The sequence below is a fragment of the Eriocheir sinensis genome, unplaced genomic scaffold (genome assembly GCF_024679095.1).
Source record: "Eriocheir sinensis breed Jianghai 21 unplaced genomic scaffold, ASM2467909v1 Scaffold507, whole genome shotgun sequence".
Taxonomy (NCBI): Eukaryota; Metazoa; Arthropoda; class Malacostraca; order Decapoda; family Varunidae; genus Eriocheir; species Eriocheir sinensis.
The window spans coordinates 315,277-322,003 of NW_026111840.1; the positions used below are offsets into that span (position 1 = coordinate 315,277).

At 46.9% G+C, this 6,727-nt stretch overlaps 1 long non-coding RNA gene across 3 annotated transcripts; it reads right to left on the reverse strand.

Annotated features, from left to right (window-relative positions):
• Positions 1-1,536: 1,536 nt before the first annotated feature.
• LOC126992840 (uncharacterized) lies at positions 1,537-4,587 on the reverse strand. 3 transcript variants are annotated; one of them, XR_007747119.1, is made up of 4 exons: positions 4,547-4,587; positions 4,042-4,172; positions 2,614-2,772; positions 1,537-2,341 (listed from the first exon to the last, which is right to left on the reverse strand). It is a non-coding gene; the product is annotated as an uncharacterized LOC126992840 (long non-coding RNA). The 3 variants fall into 3 exon arrangements; XR_007747118.1 differs by having other exon boundaries at positions 4,042-4,175; XR_007747117.1 differs by lacking the exon at positions 4,547-4,587 and having other exon boundaries at positions 4,042-4,437.
• Positions 4,588-6,727: the final 2,140 nt, after the last annotated feature.

Sequence of the window (6,727 nt, forward strand, 5' to 3'; positions counted from 1 at the left end):
CTTATGGCAACGTCAAGACCCACAAGGAAGGCCACCCCCTACGTCCCATCATCAGCCAGACACCATCAGTTACTTACAAACTCGCCAAGCGCCTCAACGAACTCATCACACCATTCACACCAGCCTCCTTCAGTTTGAAGTCCACAACAGAGTTCCTCGATCTCCTGAAGACTTCCTGTCCTCCAACATCATGGCATCCATGGACGCTGAATCACTCTTCACCAATGTACCGATCGACGTATCCATAGATCTCATATGTCAACGCATCTACCACTTAGAAGACGAAGAGCCACTCAACATTCCCGAAGCCTCGCTACACCTCCTTCTACAAGCATGTATTAAAGAAGTACCATTTCACGGACCCGACGGCAAGGTGTACATGCAGTGAGACAGTGTGGCCATGGGATCACCCCTCGGCGTCCTCTTCGCCAACTTCTACATGAGGTCCATCGAAGAAAGGCTATTTGCACGCCACCCTCAACTCAAACCACAAATCTACGCGAGGTACGTCGATGACATCTTCATCAGCGTTGACACCATGAGCCACATCAACGAGTTAATCACCGAATTCAAGAACGACTCTTGCTTAAACTTCACGCATGAAATAGAACAAAATAAGAAGCTCCCATTTCTGGACACCATGGTGCACCGTGAGGACACATCTTTTTGAACAGAAGTGTACGTGAAAGCCACTAACCTCGGGTTCTGTGTCAACGGTGCTAGGGAATGCCCCGAAAGATATATGCGCAGCATAATCAGCGCCTTTGTCAAGAGGGACCTCACACACAACTCAACATGGGCAGCCGCGAACACCGAGCTGAAGAGAGTTTCCCAGCTTCTCGCCAACAACGGCTAGCCTGCAAGTGTTAGAAATTGGAGCTGATGCTGATGTTGGCCTGGAGGGTGAGGTGGCTGTGGGGCTTAGTGGGCATGTCTGCCGGGATGGCAGGGGCTGATGCTACTTGTAGTGTAGAATGTTTTTCCTGCTGACATTGGTGATTTGAAGGCAAGAAGCAACACACACCTCTTGTTAGCTCATCAGGCATTGTTCTGTCCGTGCCCTCCCTTACTTTACTGTCTCCTAGTGTTCATACTCCGTGGAGGGGACTCAGGGTCTACAGTGGGGCCCTGGCTCTAGTGATATTAAGAGGCTGAAAAATGTCCAACCATTTCAAATGGTCCGTTTGGGCGGTAGATTCCTGGGTCTTCTCCTCCCCTCTGCTCTGCCACACAGCCCCAACACCTGTTTTTCCCTCTCCTATGTTACCTGTAGCTAACACATGAGAGGGAAAAACAGGTGTTGGGAGTGAGCGGCAGAGCAGAGGGGAGGAAAGGACCCAAGAAATCCGCCGTCCAAACAGACTATTTGAAATGGTTGGACCAAAGTTTGGGTGAAAATTTTGAATAAAAAATAAAAACAGACAAGAACTCATTGGAAAATGCCTTTTTGTGCTCTGTCTCATGTGCTTTAAACAACCCAACCTACATTTATAGATGAACATAACCACCAATAAGGAAAGCAACGAAAAAGCTCTGACTGTGTGTGCTCTCTATTGAATACAGATGTTGGGAGTGTGTTTGCTCACTGAAAGCCCAGACCTCTGCCACCGTGACCACTGCCACCCCCACCACCACACCCAGCGAGACACACGGCAGCCCCCTCTGGTGCTGCAGCAGCCCTGCCTCGGGCTGGCCTGTTGTTGTGCAGACGGGGGGCAGTGTTTGTACATAAGGCAGACGATGTAGTTATGTGAGTGGCCAGTGACACCTTTGCAGCACCTTCTACAAATGTTTCCTTTGACTGTGATTGTTGTTTTCAGTAAAGGGTCGCCTATAAGAGCTGCTGGGGGAGCACTGTGATGGGGCTGCTGTGTGGAACGCTGTGTTTGGTGCGCCCAGCTGATCCAGTGTCAGTGTGTTTCACCCCCACACCCACGGGGAGCTGTGTGACTCACCAGTGGACGGAATGCACCACTGCAGCGGTCAAGTCCTCTGGTCTAGCAGGGTGCTGCAGGGGCAATGTCACACACCAGCACTCAGTTGGCCTGAGCCGCATAGCTCCCCATGAGTGGGGCAGGCCAAGCGGGACACTGGATCACCTGAGAGCCACAAAGCTTCATTATGAGGTCACCAGGGCTTACCAGTAGGGGTCATCCTGGGTCACAATGTGCAGGATGTCCAGCTTGTTGAAGGGCAGCCCGGCTTCCTTGCAGGGAATGTGCTTGTTGTCCTCCTTGGGGTCATAGTGGAAGTAGGCGTGCACCCTCACCTTGCTCTCCCTGAGGTGCACCGAGCTGCTGGCCGGGAGCAGCCTGAAGGTCATGGTGCCCTCCGCCTGCACCTGGAAAGGGACAGGAGGTGGGCTGGTTACTTGTGGGCTCGGAAAATAAATAATGATATTAATAATAGTAATGATAGCTTTATTTCATCCAGAGCAAGTATACAGGAAAAGCAAGGCAAAAGAGAGAATAAAATTTGACCAACAGTTATCTCTCTCTCTCTCTCTCTCTCTCTCTCTCTCTCTCTCTCTCTCTCTCTCTCTCTCTCTCTCTCTCTCTCTCTCTCTCTCTCTCTCTCTCTTCCTCCCCCCTTCCCTCTCCCTCCCTCCCTCACCAGCATCTTGTGGACATCCGCCGGTGTCTTGCCCTCCACATTGAAGGTGTTGACCCCTGCACCTCGTCGGCAGCATGGATGAGGCCGGAGCAGTCAGCCATGCATGATGCGGGTGATGATGATGGCTCCGGAGTGGTCGTCCTGCTTGATGGTGGCTCCCTGGGGGTAAGTAAGGAAGGGACGTGTTAATGTTGAAGACGCTGCCATTGCCTCCACAAATTTTTTATTTTTTTTATATTTTTTTTACTGTTTATTGGGGGCAAAGGAGGGAGTTCAAGGGCAAGATAGACAGAGAGATAGAAGGAACAGAAGGCAGGGAAAGGAAGGGAGGAAAGAGAAAGAAAGAAAAAGAACAAGAGGAAGGAAGGAAAGAGTTTACCAGCGGAAGGGATGAAAGAATGAAGTGCTGGTTAACTCTTGCATAAAGGGTTTGGACAGTATAGGGATGAGCAGGAGTGGAAATACAGACGAAGGGAGGCTGTTCCAGAGTTTACCAGCGGAAGGGATGAAAGAATGAAGTTGCTGGTTAACTCTTGCATAAAGGGTTTGGACAGTATAGGGATGAGCAGGAGTGGAAATACAGACGAAGAGAAGCTGTTCCAGAGTTTACCAGCGAAAGGGATGAAAGAATGAAGACGCTGGTTAACTCTTGCATTAGGGATCTGGATAGTATAGGACTGAGCAAGAGTTGAGAGAGGAGGAGGTATGCAGGTGAAGGAGACAAGTAAGACACACACCCAGCCACTACATCTACACACAAATTCCACAAAACCAGTCTTTCTACTCCCCACAATAGGCTCTGCTCCCTTTCCCTCCTGTGGCAAGCACTGGGCAAACAGCAACAAGGGTCAGGGAACTCAACACAGACTGAGGCACAGAAATACAGTGTCTTACATAATGATTCATAAACTGGGTGCCCATGACTTCCATCTCGACCAAAGAAAAAATAAATAAAAAGAAGGAAATGCCAATCTTTTCAAGTGCACTGCCTCAGATGACTGTTGTGAGGTGCTGGCTGTCTCTTTAAAACACTGAATCAGCCTGTACTCGCCTAGAATATTTATTACATCAGAATATTGAGAAGCTAACCTAGCCTAACCTAACAAAGCCCCAAACAGTTACTATAGGTCTTGCCTCAGAAAATTCATACATGCTTCCTTACTAATGAGACTCTCTACAACAAAGTGAGGTCATCCTTAACGTGTCAGGCTCCCACCATGACTGTTTCCCAAGGCCACAGAAAAGACTAACCGGGTGTTCATTGGTGTTTTCCCCGCTCAAGATGCAAAGGCCATGTAAAGCCATCACCAGGATCACGAAACACTCCATCAAAGTCCCAGCAGCAACTTCTATGACAAGAGACTTTTCAAACAGGGTAAGTGAAGGGCAAATACATTTAAGATACAGACAGAGAGACAAGATTCCTACCATTGGCTCATTGCTCTTCACCCACTGCACAATCTTGACTGTCTCCTCATCCTCATCACCCTCGACGGGTGTTTCGGGCAGTGCAGTGTGAAGTCCTTGGCGGCAATGCTGGCGTGTGCCTGGAGAACTCCCTGCTGGATGAAGGAATGAAGATGCTGCTGCTCAACTCTTGCATAAGGGATCAGGATAGTATAGGGATGAGCAGGAGTAAAAATACAGACAAAGGGAGGCTATTGCTGTTTCAGAGTTTACCAGTGGAAGGGATAAAAGAATGAAGATGCTGGTAAACTCTTGTATAAGGAATTTGGACAGTACAGGGATGAAATAATGAAGATGCTGTTTGACTCTTGCATAAGGGATTTGGATAGAATAGGGATGAAAGAATGAAGATGGTGGTTAACCCTTGCATAAGGGATCTGGATAGCATAGGAATGAGCAAGAGTAGAGTCATGGCAGTGAGGGGGACTTCAGGATGACAAATATCAAGCTTGATGTACAAACAAACCTAAAATTAAGACACAGAACTGAGGAGAAAATGTACGGTTCTCTCAAGCCAACGACCAACCTGGAGGTGTATGATCACAGGATGGCAATAGCTTGTCATGTCCGGTGAGGGTGTGGTGCGGTTGTGTGTCTCCCTCATGATAGGAATTCCGATCTCCTCCACAATGGACATCAGAGCCTGGCATGTCTTGCACGTGCGGTTGATCTGAGAGGAGGAGGAAGAGGAGGAAGAAGCTTTAGTGTTTACTTCGGCAAAACCTAGTGATCTTATTTGTTACTGGGGGAGCTTTGGGGGTCTTGGCAAACCTGGCGTGTTCTCATTTTTTGATGATTTTTAAGGTTAGGGGCAAGACAGAGCTAGTTTGTTGATTGTGACTTTGAAAACATTGTTCTAGACCCATCATCATCATCATCATCATCATTTCATGGACGCCTGCTCCTAGGAGCTCCCACCAAAATGCTCGTACACACTTTCATTACTCATTCCATCCATTCTACTCACACCACAAGCACTCCTCAAATAACTCATTTCCACTGCTTGCACTCTAGACCTCTGACTTTCATTCCAGGCCCACGTTTCACTTGCATATGTGAGGGTTGGTACTATTATTGTATTTCTCAAATCCCTCTTTACCTCCATGCTCACACTTCTGGCATTCATGATTCGTCCCAAAGACCCTACCACCCTTCTTCCTTGCAATGCCCTTTCTCTTGTCTCTCCCTCCATACCACCATGCTTACACATAACTGATCCAAGGTACTTAAACTCATTTACCTCCTCCATTTCTTCACCATTCAAAATTATTTTGCATTCTTTTTCACATTCAATTCCAATTTATATGGGCATACAAAATCTACAACCTCACTTCTACTCACTCAAACCATCACTTTACTCTTGTTGACATGTACTTTCAGCTTTCTCCTGTTCAGTTAAATTGCTTGTGTCAATAATAGCAGATAGTATTAGGGTTTTAGGGACCATATTGACAGACATAATTTAATTCACGACTCACAGCATGGATTTATTAAAGGAAAGTCATGCATTACTAATCTTTATCCTTTTACAATAGAGTATACGAGGCAGCTGACAATGATGAGAGTTACGATGTAGTTTATCTTTGATTTTAGTAAGGCCTTCGATAAGGTACTTCACCAGAGACTGTTAAACAAAGTCAGGGCTCATGGGTGGATTAGAGGGGAAGGTATTTGATTGATTAGGGCGGATTTGCGACAGGAAACAGAGGGTTACCATTAACGGTAAAAAATCAGAATGGGGTAATGTTACCAGTGGGCTCCCTAAGGTTCAGCTTAGTCTCGCTATTTTTATTCATTATCTGTTACATCAGCATATAGACAATGGATAACTAGTGACATAGGTAAATTTATGCGGATGACACCAAAATAGGGATGCACCTTTATAAGGACAGGGAGGATGCTAGAGCTCTGCAGGAGGATCTCAAATCAAACTGTCAGCTTAATCATTGAGAAATGGCAGATGAATTTAACATCACCAAGTGTGTAGCGTACTTAGTGTAGGAACACGCAACCCATTACACGGGTGTTGAAGTTTAGACTCCACAGCGATAGGCAGATCAGAGGTGAAAGGGATCTGGGAGTAAGTTAGTGAAATCTTGACCCAAACTAAGGAAGCCTAAATGCATTAGTAAAGAGGAATAGGGGCTACAGGGTATTAGAGCTTTTATTTCTAATGCATTTTAAAATTCAAAGTCTTACCCGCCACTGTCCCCATTGGCTGTTCTCTCTCTCTTGCCTCTATTCTGATTCGCTATGAGCGTTTCCCGCCTTCTCACGCCTGCAGGGCGTCCCTTTCCACTCCCCCCGCGCTCCTCAGTCTAGAGTTGGTTTGGGCGAGAGAGAGATTAGTGCCCCAGGACTCCGGGATTTATTTGGGTTTTCCCCCATCCCTTACATTTGAGTGAGTCTTGTATGATTAGTTTCTTGTTGTGATCATTTACCTTTCCTGTGCTGCCAGTTGTAATAGCCAGTATCATTATTTTGTACCCTTTATGGTAATTTTTGTGCCACCCGCGTCGCCATTTACGACGCAGGCTCTATTTTTTGTAGAGTGTTACGCATACATATACTCTGACAATTCACCCTTGTCAACACTTGCTAGCGAATACCCCCATTTCGCAGGATTAGTGCAAGCTACCTTGCACCA